The sequence below is a fragment of the Nicotiana tabacum genome, chromosome 6 (assembly GCF_000715075.1).
Source record: "Nicotiana tabacum cultivar K326 chromosome 6, ASM71507v2, whole genome shotgun sequence".
Lineage (NCBI taxonomy): Eukaryota > Viridiplantae > Streptophyta > Magnoliopsida > Solanales > Solanaceae > Nicotiana > Nicotiana tabacum.
Window position 1 is genome coordinate 131760178 of NC_134085.1, and position 17963 is coordinate 131778140.

General features: G+C 41.7%; 1 long non-coding RNA gene across 3 annotated transcripts; it reads left to right on the forward strand.

Moving 5' to 3' along the window:
* The first annotated feature begins 4351 nt into the window (after positions 1-4351).
* LOC142181813 (uncharacterized) lies at positions 4352-17690 on the forward strand. 3 transcript variants are annotated; one of them, XR_012710709.1, is made up of 3 exons: positions 4352-4604; positions 9565-9785; positions 16777-17690. It is a non-coding gene; the product is annotated as an uncharacterized LOC142181813 (long non-coding RNA). The 3 variants fall into 3 exon arrangements; XR_012710710.1 differs by having other exon boundaries at positions 9581-9785; XR_012710711.1 differs by lacking the exon at positions 9565-9785.
* The last annotated feature ends 273 nt before the right edge of the window (positions 17691-17963 follow it).

Sequence of the window (17963 nt, forward strand, 5' to 3'; positions counted from 1 at the left end):
TCTGCAACTTTTCATTAAAGGGCCAGCTTCTGCATCTACGACTCCCAATCCGAAGATGTGGTACTGCTTCTGCAGTTCCTGAAAAAATGGCCAAATTCCGCTTCTATGGCCACTGAGCCGCTTCAGCGGCGTCGCACCTGCGGAACCCAAACTGTAGGTGCGGTTATAATAGAACCAGCAGCTGAAGCTGCAACTCTAACTCCAAAATCTTTCCGTCAACCATCCGAATTCATCTCGAGGCCTCCGGGACCTCAACCAAGGCACAAAAAAGTCACAAACCACTATCCAAACTTGTACCATTCCTTAAAACACCTAAAACAACATCGAAACCTTGAATTAACTATGGATTCAAGCCTAAGAACTCCAAAATTCTCAAAATACGCTTTCGATCAAAAGGTCTACCAAACCTCGTCCGAATGACCTAAAATTTTGCACACAAGTCACATTCAACACTACGGAGCTACTCCAACTTCCGAAATTCCATTCCGACCCTCGGATCAAAATCTCACTATTGGACCGGAAACTTCAAAAATTCAACTTTCGGCATTTCAAGTATAAATTAGCTACGGACCTCCAAAACACAATCCGAACACGCTCCTAACACCAAAATCACCCAACGGAGCTAAAGGAACCATCGGATTTTCATTCTGAGGCCGTCTTCACACTTTTCTGACTACAGTTAGCTTTCCAACACTTAACCTCTCATTTAGTGACTAAGTATCCCAAAACTCCCCGAAACTTAAAACTGAACGTCCCGGTAAATCAAAATAGCAGAAATAAACTCAGAGAAAGTAGTTAATAGGGGACTAGGGTGTTAATTCTTAAGATGACTGGCCGAGTCGTCACAGTTGGCTTGTCAGTTGTAGTAATTATAATGGCCTTGCTGGCCCAACTTTATGTTGACATTTAGTCATCGTTAGTCTCTATTCAGTTTTATATTTCGCAATGCACATTATCTTGTAATGTGGCTCATGGACAAAGTATGACATTACATGTCCAGAAGTCCCTTAGTCGCAATATGGTACGCTAGATTAGGTGAGGCACCGGGTGCTGGTTTTGCTCCTAGGTTCGGGGCGTGACAAACTTGGTATCAGAGCAGTTTTATCCTAGGGAGTCTACAAGCCGTGTCTAGTAGGGTCTTGTTTATAGATGTGTGGTACACCACATTATATAAGCAGGGGACTACAAGGCATTTAGGAGTTGGTTACCCTTCTTTCAAATCTAAATCGTGCTGTAGCAATGAGTTATAGGAAATTTGAGTTAAACTTAAATGTTGATGTTTGCATGCACAGATGATGGTAACTAGAAGACTACGGCTAGCCAGAGAAGGGAAACCACAGTAGGTGAGGGGACTAGCAAGGTTTCCCTAGTAGATGGGGCCCAATCGGAGTCCCAAGGAGAGACCCCTACCCAGCAATTACGGGCTCCTCCACCATATGAGGAGATTCCTAGGGAGACCGCACATCCAGTTCCCCATCCGCTTCCATCAGATCAGGACTTGAGGAGTGCGATGCATTTGTTGGCACAGTTGGTAGCTACCCAGCAACAGGCTAGCATTCGCTAGTGCAGGACCTTCTGAGGGATCTGGGAGTTCAAGGGTCCGAGAGTTTATTGCTTTGAATCCCCCTGAGTTCACAGGGATAGATCAGAGGGAGGACCCGCATGATTTCATAGATCAGCTTTATAGGATCTTTCAGGTTATGCATGTCACGGAGAAATAGGCAGTTGAGTTAGCAGCTTTTCGACTCCGAGATATGGCCATCCTTTGGTATGAGGGATAAGATAGGTCTAGGGGACGTGATGCACCTTCAACTAATTGGGAAATTTTTTCAGATGCCTTCCTTGACTAGTACTTACCATGAGAGAGCCGATAGGCCTGAGTTGATCTGTTTCTAGCCCTTAAGCAGGCAATATGACTGTTCGAGAGTACAGTCTCCTTTTTGACTCATTGGCTAGATATGCACCATCCATAGTTGCTACTATGCGAGGTAGAATCCATAGGTTTATAGCAGGGTTGGCCCTAGAGTTGACCAAGGCATGTGCCACCACTGCATTATAGGATAGTATGGATATCTCCAGGATTCAGGCATTTGCCCAGAATATAGAAAGGGGTAGGCATCATCAGCAGGGTGCGGAGAGGATGAGTCAGGGTAGCGAAAGAGGATGAGATTTGCCAGGTCTCAGGAGCAGTCTTAGGGTAGTTACAGGCCCCAGTACTTCGAATGGCCATCTAGACCTCTGCCACCTCAGCTATAGGGTTACAGGTATGACTGCTATACTCAGTCAGGACCAGGAGAAAGCTCTCAGGCGTCACGTTTGCAGCGATAACGAGTTTGGGCCAGACATGGTCACTCCCGTTGCGGTGTGCCATCTACGGTAGAGGACACTTGGGCCAATGCTGAACCGGCTCCGATGCTTGTTATACATGTGGAAGTCTAGGGCATATGATGCGAGATTGCCCAAATAGAGATTCTGGGCGTATGGCACAACCAACGAATTCAGCAACAGGGTCAGCTATGTCTGTGCATCCTTCAAGGTGCGACTCTCAGCCTTTGGCTGGTAGAGGTTGAGCCAGAGGTAGATGGTTTAGTTCAGGTGGTAACCAGAATCGTATCTATACGCTAGCATGTCGACAGGACCAAGAGTCCTCACCAGACGTTGTGACAAGTATGTTGACCATTTGTTCTCACGATGTTTATGCCTTGATAGACCCAAGATCTACTTTATCATGTATTTCCCCATTTATCGCAAGGAAATTTGGTATAGTGCCTGAAATACTAAGTGATCCTTTTGCGGTATCTACACCGGTCGTAGAATTGATTATCGCCAGATGGGTTGACCGAGGTTGTACGATGGCAATTTGTGGTCGTCAGACTTCAGCTGACCTAGTTGATCTAGAGATGTTAGATTTTAATGCTATCATGGGCATGGACTGATTGACAGATTGTTGTGCCACAGTTGATTATTGAGCAAAGACAGCCAGATTTCATTTTTCTGGTGAGCCAGCCCTTGAATGGTTTAGCGACACTCAGAGACAGGTTTATTTCCTATCTAAAGGTGAGGAAAATGATCATAAAAGGGTGCATTTATCATATTGTGCGATTTAAAGATGCATATGCTTAGATACCTGCACTTTAGTCTATTACATTAGTAAAGGAGTACGCAGATGTATTTCCATATGAACTTCCAGGTATTCCTCCAAAGCGAGAGATTGAGTTTGGCATTGATTTGCTTCCGGGAACGCAACCAATATCCATCCCTCCATATAGAATGGCACATGTCGAATTGAAGGAGTTGAAGGAGCAGTTAAAAGATTTATTGGAGAAAGGTTTCATCAGACCCAGTACCTCACCTTGGGGTGCACTCGTACTGTTTGTACGTAAGAAAGATGGCTCCCTGAGGATGTGTATCGATTATAGGCAACTGAACAAGGTAACTATTCAGAATAAGTATCCACTTCCAAGAATAGACAACTTGTTTGATCAGTGGCAGGGAACTAGATGCTTTTCAAAAATAGATTTGAGGTCAGGTTACCACCAGGTCAGAGTTCGGAAGAAATATATTTCCAAGACAACCTTCAGGACCTGATATGGCCACTTCGAGTTCCTTGTCATGTCTTTTGAGTTGACGAATGCGCCTGCCATATTTATGGACTTGATGAATAGCCTATTTTGGCTATATTTAGATCTGTTCGTAATAGACTTTATTGATGATATTCTAGTTTATTCACGTTCAGAGGATGAGCATGTAGACCACCTACGATGGGTACTCCAAACCCTCTGTGATAATAAATTGTATACTAAGTTTTCTAAGTGTGAGTTTTGGTTGAAGTCTGTAGCATTCTTGGGGCACATTGTATTCGATAGAGGTATAAAGGTAGACACTCAGAAGATTGAGGCTGTGAAATCTTGGCCTAGACCTACTACTCCTACATAGATTTGTAGATTTCTAGGCTTAGCAGGATACTACCGGATGATCGTAGAGGGTTTTTCTTCTCTTTGAGCACCGTTAACGAAGCTGACGTAGAAAGCGACTAAGTTTCAGTGGATAGAGGCCTGTGAGCAGAGTTTCCAAGAGCTTAAAAACAGGCACTAAAACAAATTTGGCCTAAGGCTACACTGGTTTTATCCCGCACTTGAAAAACATGGCCAAAATTATCTATGGGCACGTTTTTTAAGAGTGACCTTTGTTTATGACTTTTGGCTATGAAATGTTTAACAATGCTCTTAAACTATGCCCAAAGGAAGTACAAACTATGCTTTACAGTTGTAACCAAATCTTAAAATAATTAGCAACACTTATTTATATTTATGGCTACCCTTTCAAGCGTACTATTTGTGTAATATTAAAAGCAACACTTTATAAGTGCACTCTAAAGCTGTCCACAAAATTTTCAGCAAAACAAGTATTCCCTCCATATATTGCCCGCTTTTAGTAAAGTATTTCCCTCTAAATCCAAAAAGGCAAAAGAGTTCCCTCCTCTATATTATCTCCAGTTTAGGGTTTCTTTACCATCTGAAATTTCTACACCTGCAGACACATATCTATCGTTTCTACTCTCAAGTTGTAGGGCTGTTCGCTTCTCTCTGTGGTTTCTTCAAAAGGTAACATTAAATTTATTTTACTTAGATTTATTGTCATATACAGATGTTAGATCTGAATTCTCCCCTTTGTATTGAAAGGATTTAAACATAAAGGTCAAAGACAACATTCAAATTGTAAGTTCTATGACCAGTGAAAATCGGATATAAGAAGAATATCAACAATTAAAGCTTTCCTTAGTTTCTAACTGAAAAATTCTTTGAAGACTCTATTTATGTCAAGTCATTGATTATGATAAAAAGATTGACTACTTGTATTTCATCATCACCAAATAATAATAAATGATAAACAACAAGTTAGAAATTATGGTTCAACTTTTTGGATGAAGTTCTTGTCATATCATCCTCACCCATTTCAGTGAAGTTCTGCATTAATAAGTTGAAAATAATGATAAATAGAGCAAAACCAAGTTTGACTCATATTCTCTAATTAATGATTCATGTGTTTTTGTTTTATGTGTTTCTTTTTCTTCCTTTTCACCATTGCCAACTATTAGAGTCCTGTACTATAATTTTTTTCATATAATATTTTGTCGTGTGGTGGTGATGTCTCAGTAGATGAAGTGTCTACATTGTCACTAAATGTAAAGAGGTAGTTAAGGTAGATAGATACTCTTCTCTTCATTTTGTAATTCAGATAACTCTATTTTTAATTTTTACATGCTTATGATTTTGTCGCCTTTCTTTGTAAAGAAAATTTTAGGATGACAATTGATTGAATCCCTTAAAATGAATAAACCTACAATGTGCGAGGTTTGTCTAGCTCTCCGACATTTTAGTTAGCCTTACACTTGAACAATTTAATTAACCTACAACGTGTAAGGTACTCATAATTATCTCTGAGCAGATTTAATTAGCCTTAAATGTAGCATGGTGTTAGGCATAGTAGCCAAGACTACAAGGACTAGATAACATAGATTATACCATATAATTTTTCATCTATTGAGAAAATTATATTTCTTTAGGAATATTTAGGTTTTAGGGATTGTTTGGTTTGAAGGAAACGAATATTCTTATTCGGGTTTAAAATTTAGTATTAGTTATATAGCTTTTGATTTATATTGTTAAGCTCTATTTAGCGCATGATTTCTAGTATTAAACTTTTTATATCTCGGTATTGAACTCCTAATTAATACTCATAAGCATAGTTGTTTGTGAATCATTCTTCTTTTCCAATTCTTAGGTTTTTATCTTGTAATCAAAACTACATATGTTTGAATTACTTTATTAACAAAGTTGAAAATATTTGGACAATAGCTTGACGCTGAATTTCTTATGTTATTTTCACTTTTTATGCTTATTATTTCTTCTCGATACTCTGTAGCAACTCCTCTAATTAGTCACACAAATCACTTGACCAGAATTTTCGTTTGCGAGTTAATATTTGAGTGTAAAATTCTATTTCCTTAGTTCTATTTTTGGTTTATTCTGATTTGCAAATACTTTATACAACAACAACAACCCAGTATAATCCCACAAGTGGGGTCTGGGCAGGGTAGTATGTATGCATACCTTACCCCTACCCCGAAGCGATAAAGAGGCTGTTTCCGAAAGACTCTCGGCTTAAGATAATAAAAAGATAGAAGGAGAGAATATTAGATTCACCACGTAGATCATAGGGAAAAGGAACATGAAATGTAGAAGAAAAATACAAAGCAAAAATGATGGCTAGTAAATGGATCCTGCGTCGAAAGTAGAAAATAGTAAGACACGACACTACTCCTAGCTATCTTAGATAAAACCCCACCGTACTAGGCTCACAAAGGTACAAAGTAACGCCAGACTCAACAACTTCCAAGCCTACAACTGTAATACTCGACCTCCACAACTTCATATCAAGTGTCATGTCCTCGGAAATCTGAAGCCTTGCCATATCCTGCCTGATCACCTCTCCCCAATACTTCTTAGGCTGCCTTCTACCTCTTTTCATGCCTTTCACGACCAGCCGCTCACACCTCCTTACTCGAGCATCTGGTTTTCTCCTCTGTACATGATCGAACCATCTGAGCCTCGCTTCTCGCATCTTGTCATCAATAGGAGCCACATGCACCTTCTCCCGAATGTCATCATTCCTAATCTTATCCATCCTAGTGTGCCCGCACATCCACCTCAACATCCTCATTTCTGCTACTTTCATCTTTTGGATATGAGAGTTCTTAACATGCCAACACTCAACCACATACATCATGGCCGGTCTAACCACCGCTTTATAGAACTTACCTTTGAGTATTGTTGGCACTCTCTTGTCACACAAGACTCTAGATTCCAACCTCGACTTCACCCATCCTACACCAATACGTCGTGTGACATCCCTGTCGATCTCCCCTCCCCTGTGGATAACCGAACCAAGGTACTTGAAGCTACCTCTACTTGGGATAACCTATGACTCAAGCCTCATATCCACACCTACTTCCCCCAACCCAGCGCTGAACTTACACTCGAGGTATTCTGTCTTCGTTTTGCTTAGCTTGAAACCCTTAGACTCAAGAGTCTGTCTTTAAACATATTAAATTTCTAATATAAAATTTCATAGAGGTATTTTTGTTTCTATGAGCTTTTCTCCTTTATGTGATCAACTATTAATCAATTTTTCTTGATATCAGAAGATGAGTTTGATTTTGATGACGCATCATGAGATCTTTTTTTACTTATAGAACTACGGGTTTACAATTAAACTAAGAAATTATACTATTTAATTAAGTTGATCTTTCATTTGTTCTACAATTTGATCATTTTATATTTGAATGATGTTATTTCAAAAGGATATCTAAACTTATATACTTCCAGCAATAGGATCTTTCTCTTATTAGCTTTTAGTATGTGAAATAGAAGCTGAGTAGAGAATCATAGCATAGATGTCCAATTATCTTTGCATCTTTGCTAAACTATTAAGTTGATAATCTCAGGTCAGCCTTTATCTTTCTATTCTTATCAATATTCTTTTTAATTATAGATTGTGAGTGTGACGACCCGGAAGGTCATTTTAATAATTAACACATTGATCCTCTATTAACTGTTTTTTCTGTATTTATTTCTACTATTTTGATTTGCTGGGATGTTCAGCTTTGAGTTTTGGGATACTTAGTCCCTAAATGAGAGCTTAAGCGTTGGAAATTTGATTGTAGTCAGAACAGTGTGAAGACGACCTCGAAATGGAATTTTGTTAGCTCCGTTGCATTATTTCGGGCTTAGGGGGATGTTCGGATTGTGTGTTGGAGGTTCGTAGCTAATTAGGCTTGAAATGCCGAAAGGTTGAATTTCAAAGTTTCCGGTTCAATAAAGAGATTTTGATCCGAGGGTCGGAATGGAATTCCGGAAGTTGGAGTAACTCCATAGTGTTGAATGTGACGCGTGTGCAAAATTTCAGGTCATTCAGACGAGGTTTGATAGACTTTTTGATTGAAAGCGTATTATTTGAGTTTTAGAGTTCTTAGGCTTGAATTCATGGTTGATTCCTTGTTTCGATGTTTTTTTAGGTGTTTTAAGGATTGGTTGAAGTTTGGACAGCGGTATTGTACTTGTTTGTGCCTTTGGATGAGGTCCCGGGGGCCTCAGGATGATTTCGGGTGGTTACCGGAAAGTTGAAAAGTTGGAAATTGCAGCTGAAGTCTTTGGGATGCTATCATAACCGCATCTGCAGTTGGTAGGCCGCAGATGCAACTATCGCAGATGCAGAGTTGAGCCGCAAAAGCGGCTAAGAGGAATTTGAGCAGGGACCACAGAAACGATAAGATTACTGCACCTGCGGGACAACAAGTGCGGCATCTGGGTCGCAGTTGCGGAGATGGAACTTTAAGTGAGAACCGCAGAAGCAGTTCCCCAACCGCAGAAGCGGTATCGCAGATGCGATGGGTGGACCGCAGATGCGGGATTGCTGGGCAGAATATATAAATAGTTGCCTTCACGAATTTGAGATATTCTTTCACCATTTTCATCCGGGAAGTGAGCTTTTAGGAAGGTTTTTGAGAGGTAATTCAAGGGAACTTCGAGGAGGTAAGATTCTTGGAACCTAAACTCGTTATTGAGGTGAGTTTTATCATTATAAACATGACAATTTAAGGAAAAATCAGTGGTAAATTTGGGGGTTAGGGCTTGACTAACTAGAGACCTTTGAAGGATGATTTGAGGGACCGTTTGAGGTCCGATTTTGGTGATTTTCTTATGACTAAACTCATGAGAGTGTAAGAATTCTGGAAATGTAAATTTTACCTGATTCGTAGATGTGGGCCCGAGGGGTATTTTGGTCATTTTACCTAATTTCGCATATTAGCTTAGAATTTAATTATAGAATCAGTTACTTGAAGTGTTATTTATATTATGCAATTGAATTGAATAGATTTGGGCCATTTGGAGTCAAGTACTCATGGCAAGAACGTGGTTTCAAGTTGATTTTGAGCCGGTTCGAGATAAGTGGCTTGCCTAACCTTGTGTGGGGGACCTTCCCTTAGGATTTGGTATTACTGTTAATTGAAATGCCTTGTACGTGAGGTGACGAGTGCATACTTATGTTAATTGTTGAAAATCCGATTTTCATTAAGTAAGTACTAATATATTTCTTTTCATATTTATATTACCTGCATTTAAAGCATGTTGTTATCTTAGGAAAGCATGTCTATGTATCTTAATTGCCTTATTTGCTCAAACTGCTTTACCTGAATTCCGTGCAGCATGCTAGGCTAGAATTACTTGTTTGCCTTGATATGAAATTGACATTTCTGAATATTTTCCTGATGCTGATATGTAATTACATTTGGGACTACGGATGTGGGATTCCGGTAGCTCCCCCTTGTATGTTTATTTGGGACTACGGATGTGGGATTCCAGTAGCTCCCCCTTGTTTGTTTATTTGGGACTAAGGATGTGGGATTCCGGTAGCTCCCCCTTATCTGTTTATTTGGGACTATGGATGTGGGATTCCGGTAGCTCCTCCTTATCTGTTTATTTGGGACTAATCCCTGCACAGTTATATGGAACTACAGGACTTCACATAATAGATTCCCCCAGTATTGGATATTTATATTTGGGACTACGGATCGGGATTTTGTAGATCCCCGCGCATTGATAGTTGGACTAAGGGACGGGATCCCATGAGATCCTTCGGATATATATGATGGACTATAGGATGATATCCCAGGAGATCCACTCGATAGATGTAATTGGGACTACAGGACGGTATCCTAAAAGGTACCCCGATTGTTATCTCTGTGTTGAGTTGTATTTCCTTTCCGTGATTATCTTGTCTCTGTTCTAGTTGTTGTTGTTCTTTATATTCTATGTTATTTCTTATTGTTGCACTTAATTATACTGTCTTATTCTACACTATTAGACCTTATATTTTATTTAACCTCAGTAGGGCCCTGACCTTCCTCATCACTACCCGACTGAGGTTAGCCTTGGCACTTACTGAGTACCGATGTGGTGTACCCATGCCCTTCTGCATAGGATTTTCATATGAAGATCCAGGTACCCTGACTCAGTCCTATCACCCTTGAGGAGAGGCGATTGTTCTAGAGACTTCGAGGTATATCTGCCGCGTCTGCAGACCGAGGAGTCCCTTTCTATTCTCCCTATTGTATTAGCCCTTCTGTATTTCTTTTCCTTGTTAGATATTCTGGAGTTAGACATTGGTAGACATTCCAAGGCTTGTGGATTCATGGGTTCCGGTTTTTGGGAAAATGTATCGGTTTTAAGAGTTAATATTGTGTATCCCAAGCGTCACTTTTAAACGTTGTTTATTTACTCTATTTATTGTTTAAATTATTTTCTTCCGCAAATTTGGTTTATCTTCCGCAATTTAGGCTTACCTAGTCGTAGAGATTAGGAGTTATCACGATGGTTCACGGAGGGTGAACTGGGGTCGTGACAGAGTTGGTATCAAAGCTCTAGGTTCATAGGAGTCATGAATCACAAGCCGGTTTATTAGAGTCTCGTAGATCGGTACGGAGACGTCTATACTTATCTACGAGAGGCTATGTAATCGTTAGGAAAATTCCACTTCATTTGATTTCCCTATCGTGCGAGTTTTTGACATTATGAATCCTAAACCTATGTCTTCTATTCTCTCATAGATGGTAATGACACGTGCTACCAGAGATGATCAGACACTCGCGCCCCCTACGAGAGCTGTTAGAGGTCAGGGCCGAGGTAGAGGCTGAGGATGCACATGTGGTGCAGCCAGAGCACCTGCGTGAACTGCCACCAAAGAGCCACCAGCAATTCCAACCAGAGCCCAGGCACCGGATGCGCCTACTGCTACTACTACTCCAGCACTTAAGTAGACATCAGCAAAGTTCTTGAGCATGTTTGGTACATTAGTTCAGGCGGGGTTGATTTAGGTTGTACCACCTACTTCACATATCAGGGAAGGGACCCAGACTTCCGCCACCCCCACTCCAGAGTAGTGAGTTCTCATTGGTCGGGTTCCAGGTGTCATAGCAACACAGCCTGTGGTCCCAGTTCAGCGGGTGGTGAGGACCTCTCGCCCAGTAAAGGACAGGTTGGTCCAGGAGAGAGAGGACAAATGAGGTCAGGAGAGAGAGTATAGGGAAATGAGGAGACCTCGTAGACTATAGATACCCATTGGTTCTTATTTTGGAGGAAGAGTACGGCATGGTAGAGGTTTTGTGGGTCAGCCAGCTCAGTTTGCATCTCAAATTTCACGAAGTATTTCAGGTGTTCAGGGGTCTTGGAGTACCCATACCACACAGTTTCCACTGCCACGTCCTCCCAGAGCTTGTTTTGAGTGTGGTGACATACGCCATACGGTGAGGGATTTCCCTAGACATGGGAGGAGTGCACCTCCATAGACTTCTCAGCCACAACGTGCTCCGCAAAGTTCTCAGGCTATGATCACAGCACCAGTTGCTACCCCACCTGCTCAGCCAGCTAGAGGGGAAGGCTGGGCCAGATATTATGCCCTTCCTACCCATACCGAGGCTATTGCTTCCAATTCTATCATCACAGGTATTATACTGGTTTGTCACAGAGATGCTTCACTTCTATCTATCCAGGCTCCACTTACTCTTATGTGTCTTCTTATTTTGCTCCGTATTTGGGTGTACCTCGGGATTCTTTAAGTTCTCAAGTTTATGTTTCTACTCCTGTGGGCGATTCTCTTGTTGTGGACCGCATTTATCGGTCGTGTTTGGTTGCTCTTAGTGATTTTGAGACCAAAGCCGATTTATTGTTGCTCAGCATAGTAGATTTTGATATTATCTTGGGCATTGACTGGTTGTCGCCCCACTATGCTATTCTTGATTGTCACGCCAATACCGTGACGATGGCTATGGAAGGTGTACCGCATGTTGAGTGGAAGGGTCCTTTAGATCACACTCCCAGTAGAGTTATTTCTTTTCTTAAAGCTCAGTGTATGGTTGAGAAGGGTGTGACACGTATTTAGCTTATATGAGAGATGTCAGTGTTGATACCCCTTCAGTTGATTCAGTTCCAGTAGTATGGAATTTTCCCGATGTGTTCTAGCTGATCTTCTAGGCATGCCGCCTGATAGAAATATTGATTTTGGCATTGATCTGTTGCCGGGCACTCAGCCCATTTCTGTTCCTTTGTACCGTATGGCTCCTCCTGAGTTCAAGGAGTTGAATGATCAGTTACAGGAATTGCTTGATAAGGTTTTTATTTGGCCTAGTGTATCACCTTTGGGTGCACCTGTCTTGTTTGTGAAGAAAAATGATGGTTCTATGCATATGTGTATTGATTATCGCCAGTTGAACAAGGTTACAGTGAAGAACCGTTATCCTTTGCCTTATATTGATGATCTGTTTAACCAGCTTCACTGCGCACGGGTGTTTTCAAAGATTGACTTGTGCTCAGGTTACCATTAGTTAAAGATTACGGAGCCAAATATCCCGAAGACTGCTTTTAGGACTCGGTATGGTCATTACGAGTTTCTTGTTATGTCATTTAGGCTGACCAATGCCCCAGCAACCTTTATGCATTTGATGCATAGTGTGTTCCGGCCGTATCTTGATGCGTTCATCATTGTCTTTATTGATGATATCCTGGTGTATTCTTGGAGTCGGGAAGATCATGAGCAATACCTAAGGACTATACTTCATACTCTAGGAGAAAAGAAGTTATATGCTAATTTCTCGAAATGTGAGTTTTGGTTGGGTTCTGTGGCATTCTTAGGCCACGTGGTGTCGAGTGAGGGTATTCAGGTGGATCCGAAGAAAGTAGAGGTCGTGCAGAGTTTGCCTAGACCATTCTCAGCTACATATATCCGCAGTTTTCTTGGCTTGTCGGGTTATTATCGTCGTTTTGTTGAGGGGTTTTCAACGATTGCAGCCCCTATAACCAGATTAACCCAGAAAGGTACTCCATTCCAGGGGATTGAAGAGTGTGAGGCGAGCTTTCAGAAGCTCAAGACAACTTTGACTACAACCCCATTTTTGATATTGCCTATAGGTTCGGGGTGTTACACTGTCTATTGTGATGCCTCAAGGATTGGCCTTGGAGCGATTTTGATGCAAAACGGTAGGATGATTGCCTACGCGTCCAGATAGTTGAAGGTGTATGAAAAAAAACTACCTTGTTCACGATCTAGAGTTAGTTGCCATTGTGCACACCCTGAAGATCTGGCTCCATTATTTGAATGATGTGCCTTGTGAGATTTATACTGATCGTCGGAGCTTGTAGCACCTGTTCAAGCAAAAGGATCTTAATTTGCGCTAGAGGAGGTGGTTGGAGTCGTTGAAGGACTATGATATCACTATTTTGTATCACCCGATCAAGGCCAATGTGGTGGCGATGATTTGAGTCGCCGGTCAGAGATTTTGGGGAGTTTGGCTTATTTACTAGCATCGGAGAGGCATATGGCGATGGATGTTCAGGCCTTAGCCAGCTAATTTGTGAGATTGAACCTTTCGGAGCCCAGTTGGGTTCATGCTTGCGTGGTTTCTCGGTCTTCCTTATTTGATCATATCAGGGAGCGTCATTATAATGACCCTCATTGCTTGTACTCAAGGACAAGGTTCAACACGGTGATGCTAAAGATATGACTATTGGTAAGGACGGGGTATTGAGGATGCATGGTCGAATTTGTGTACCCAGTGTTGATAGGCTTCAGAAGTTGATTCTGGAGGAGGCCCACAGTTCGCAGTATTCCATCCATCCAGGTGTCACAAAGATGTATCAGGATTTGAGACAACACTATTAGTAGAGGCGGATGAAGAAGGATATAGTTAGATTTGTAGCTCGGTGCCTCAACTGTCAGCAGGTGAAGTATGAGCACCAGAGATCGAGTGGGTTGCTTCAGCAGAGAGAGATTCCAGAGTGGAAGTGGGAGTGGATCACCATGGACTGTGTAGTTGGGCCCCCACAGACTTTGAGGAAGTTCGATGCTATTTAGGTGATCGTGGATCGGCTGACCAAGTCCGCTCACTTCATTCCTGTGTGCACTACCTATTCTTCGGAGCGTCTAACAGAGATTTATATCCAAGAGATTGTTCGTCTGTATGGTATTCCAGTTTCCATTATTTCAGATAGAGGTACTCAATTCACATATTAGTTCTAGAGGGCAGTTTAGCATGAGTTGGGTACTCAGGTAGAGTTGAGTGCAGCATTTCACCCTCAGACGGACGGACAGTCCGAGCGCACTATTCAGATTCTTGAGGATATGCTCCGTGCGTGTGTGATTGATTTTGGAGGGTCTTGGGATCAATTCTTGCCATTGGTAGAGTTTGCTTACAACAACAGCTATCAATCCAGCATTCAGATGGCACCGTATGATGCTTTATATGGTAGGCGGTGTAGATTCCCGATGGATTGGTTTGAGCCGGGTGAGGCTAGATTATTGGGTACATACTTGGTTTAGGATGTTTTGGAGAAAGTTAAGGTGATCCAAGATAGACTCTGTATAGCCCAGTCCAGACAGAAGAGTTACACAGACCGGAAGGTTCGTGATGTTTCCTATATGGTTGGAGAGCGGGTTCTGCTTCGGGTTTCGCCTATGAAGGGCGTTATGAGATTTGGGAAGAAATGGAAGTTGAGTCTTGGGTTTATTGGCCCTTTTGAGATATTGAGGCGTGTTGGGGAGGTTGCTTATGAGCTTTCCTTACCTCCCAGCTTGGCAGGAGTTCATCCGGTATTTCATGTTTCGATGCTCCAGAGGTATCACGGTGATCCATCGCACGTGTTGGATTTCAGTTCAGTCCGGTTGGACAAGGATCTTTCCTATGTTGAGGAGCCAGTGGCAATATTGGACAGGCAGGCTAGAAAGTTGAGGTCAAGGAATATTGCATCAGTAAAGGTTTAGTGGCGGGGTCAGCCGATCGAGGAGGCAACCTGGGAGACCGAGCAGGATATGTGCAGTTGTTACCCTCATCTTTTCACTACTTCAGGTATGTCTCTATGCTCGTTCGAGGATGAATGAATGTTTAAGTGTAGGAGGATGTGATGACCCGACCGGTCGTCTTAAGAATTAACGCCTCGATCCCCTATTAACTGCTTTCCCCATGTTTATTTCTGCTATTTTGATTTGTCGGGATGTTCGGTTTGGAGAGTTTTGGGATACTTAGTCCCTAAATGAGAGCTTAAGTGTTGGAAATTTGACCATAATCGGAACAATGTGAAGACATCCTCGGAATGGAATTCCGATGGTTTCGTTATCTCCATTGCGTGATTTCGGGCTTAGCGGCATGTTCGGATTGTGTTTTGGAGGTTCGTAGCTAATTTAGGCTTCAAATGCCGAAAGGTCGAATTTCGAAGTTTTCGGTTTGATAGTGAGATTTTGATCTGAGTGTCATAATGGAATTCCAGAAGTTGGAGTAGCTGCGTAGTGTTGAATGTGATGTGTGTGAAAAAATTTAGGTCATTCAGGCAAAGGTTTGATAGACTTTTTGATCGAAAGCGTATTTTTAGAGTTTTGGAGTTCTTAGGCTTGAATTCGTGGTTGATTCATCGTTTCGATATTGTTTAAGGTGTTTTAAGGATTGGTATAAGTTTGGACAGGGGTATTGGACTTGTTTGTGCCTTTGGTTGAGGTCCCGAGGGCCTCGGGATGATTTCGAGTGGTTACCGGGAAGTTGGAAAGTTGGAAATTGTAGCTGAAGTCTTTGGGCTGTTGTCATAACCGCATCTGTATTTGGTAGGTTGTAGATGCGACTACCGCAGATGCGGAGTTGAGCCGTAGAAGCGGCTAAGAGGAATTTGAGCAGACCGCAGAAGCGATAAGATTTCCACACATGCGGGACAGCAGATGTGGCATCTGAGTCACAGGTGTGGAGATGGAACTTTAAGTGAGAACCGCAGAAGCGGTATCGCAGATGCGATGGGTGGACCGCAGATGCAGATTGCTGGGCAGAATATATAAATAGTTGCCTTCGCGAATTTGAGCTATTCTTTCACCATTTTCATCCGGGAAGTGAGCTTTTGGGGAAGTTTCTGAGAGGGAATTCCAGGGCACCTAGAGGAGGTAAGATTCTTGGAACCTAAACTCATTATTGAGGTAATTTTTATCATTATATACATGAAAATTAAAGGAAACATCAGTGGTAAATTTGGGGGTTAGAACTTGACTAATTAGAGACCTTTGAGTGATGATTTGAGGAACCATTTGAGGTCCGTTTGGTACTTTTGGTATGATTGAACTCGTGAGAGTGTGAGGATTCTGAAAATATAAATTGTACTGGATTCCGAGACGTGGGCCCGAGGGGCATTTTGGTCATTTTACCTAATTTCGCATATTAGCTAAGAATTTAATTGTAGAATCAGTTACTTGAAGTGTTATTTATATTATGCAATTCAATTGAATAGATTTGGGCCATTTGGAGTCGAGTACTCGTGGCAAGAACGTGGTTTCGAGTTGATTTTTAGCCAGTTCGAGGTAAGTGGCTTGCCTAACCTTGTGTGGGGGAAACTCCTCCTTAGGATTTGGTATACTGTTAATTGAAATGCCTTGCACGTAAGGTGACGAGTGCGTACTTGTGCTAATTATTAAAAATTCGGTTTTCATTAAGTAATACTAGTATATTTCTTTTCCTGTTTATATTACCTGCATTTAAAGCCTGTTGTTAGCTTAGGAAAGCATGTCTAAGTGTTTTAATTGCCTTATTTTCTCAAACTTCTTTACCTAAATTCTGTGCAGCATGCTACGTTAGAATTACTTGTTTGCCTTGATATGAAATTGACATTTCTGAATGTTTTCCTGATGCTGCAGTGTAATTACATTTGGGACTACGGATGTGGGATTCCGGTAGCTCCCCCTTGTCTGTTTATTAGGACTACAGATGTGGGATTCCGGTAGCTCCCCCTTGTCTGTTTATTTGGGACTACGGATGTGAGATTTCGGTAGATCCCCCTGCACAGTTATATGGAACTACAGGACTGCACCCGGTAGATTCCCTCAGTACTGGGTATTTTTATTTGGGACTACGGATCGGGATTTCGGTAGATCCCCGCGCACTAATAGTTCAACTACAGGATGGGATCCCGGGAGATCCTTCGAATATATATGATGGACTATGGGACGGTATAACGGGAGATCCACTGGATCGATGTAATTGTGACTACATGATGATATCCTGGAAGGTACCCCGGTTGTTATCTCTGTATTGAGTTATATTTCTTTTCCGTGATTATGTTGTCTCTGTTCTAATTGATGTTGTTCTTTCTATTCTATGTTATTTCTTACTGTTGCACTTAATTATACTATCTTATTCTACACTGTTAGACCTTATATTTTATTTAACCTTAGTAGGGCCCTGACATTCCTCGTCACTACCCGACCGAGGTTAGGCTTGGCACTTACTGAGTACCGCTGTGGTGTACTCATGCCCCTTCTGTGTAGATTTTTCATGTGCAAATCCAGGTACCTTGACTCCTCCTATCACCCTTCAGGCGAGACGACTGTTCCAGAGACTTCGAGGTATATCTGTCGCGTCCGCAGACCGAGAAGTCCCTATCTATTCTCCCTATTGTATTAGCCCTTCTGTATTTCTTTTCCTTGTTAGATATTCTAGTGTTAGACACTGGTAGACATCCTAAGGCTTGTGGATTCATGGGTTTTCGAGTTTTGGGAAAATGTATCGGTTTTAAGAGTTAATATTGTGTATGCCGAGCGACACTTTTAAACGCTGTTTATTTACTCTATTTCTGTTTTAAATTATTTTCTTCCGTAAATTTTGTTTATCTTCCGCAATTTAGGCTTACCTAGTCGTAGAGACTAGGTGCCGTCACAATGGTTCACGGAGGGCAAACTGTGGCCGTGACAATGAGATTTATTTATGTGCTACTGAAATTTGGCTGTGAAGTTGCCAAGAAAGAGTTGATCAGCTCTGGTCAAAATATATTTTAGATAATTTCTACAACGTGGTTTAGTGCTTGACAAAGTAAGTATTACTTCAG